At 42.8% G+C, this 703-nt stretch overlaps 1 pseudogene; it reads right to left on the reverse strand.

The window, feature by feature from the left end:
- Nucleotides 1-170, reverse strand: LOC128502492 (uncharacterized; annotated as a pseudogene).
- Between the last annotated feature and the right edge of the window lie 533 nt (nucleotides 171-703).

Here is a 703-nt window from a genome sequence, read left to right on the forward strand (position 1 = left end):
ACCACTCGTGGGTTTTTTTTAAGCAACAAGCAGCCATTAGCCACAGCACTATGATACTCACTTCATGTTCAAGGGTACACACATGAGCTCTTCATCATGGTTACCAAGCGTGACCACTTCCACGCACATTTCTCTAGAACTATAGAAATTATCCCTAAAACCTGGATCAGCCTTAACAGGATTCACAAGCATAACGTTAACACGTGAGGCTTGGGGTAGTACGAGAAATACCATTACATAAGTTATGGTGAGTAAAGGTGATGGATAACCCTTCCACTTAAAATTAAGGGGGTAGTAGAAGTATTATTAAACACTCATCTACAGACACCAGACAAGCCAGGCGGCTTGTTTTTCCCTCAGAGATGTCATGGTGCTGCCACAACCACAAAGAATTCTGGGTAGGCGCATGCAAATAATGTCAACAGCAATCACCTTCTGCCTCTATATCCACTTTACACACAGTTCACTTGAAAGTAATTGCCCTCTGTACAAGGCAGCCTTTAGACAAAACTCAGGTAGCTAGTTCACCACTCATAGACTGCTTTTCTTTTTTTTCCCCCTTCTGCAGAGGGCTGCCCAGTTCCCCCCAAAACCTGCCAAAAGTCCCACTTGAACTGCATGAACTTCTGCTGCAAAAGCTCTGACATTCTTCATTATCAAACAGCAACAAAGCATAGCTGTTTTATCCTTAATAAAACTTGTC

The sequence above is a fragment of the Spea bombifrons genome, chromosome 7 (genome assembly GCF_027358695.1).
Source record: "Spea bombifrons isolate aSpeBom1 chromosome 7, aSpeBom1.2.pri, whole genome shotgun sequence".
Lineage (NCBI taxonomy): Eukaryota > Metazoa > Chordata > Amphibia > Anura > Pelobatidae > Spea > Spea bombifrons.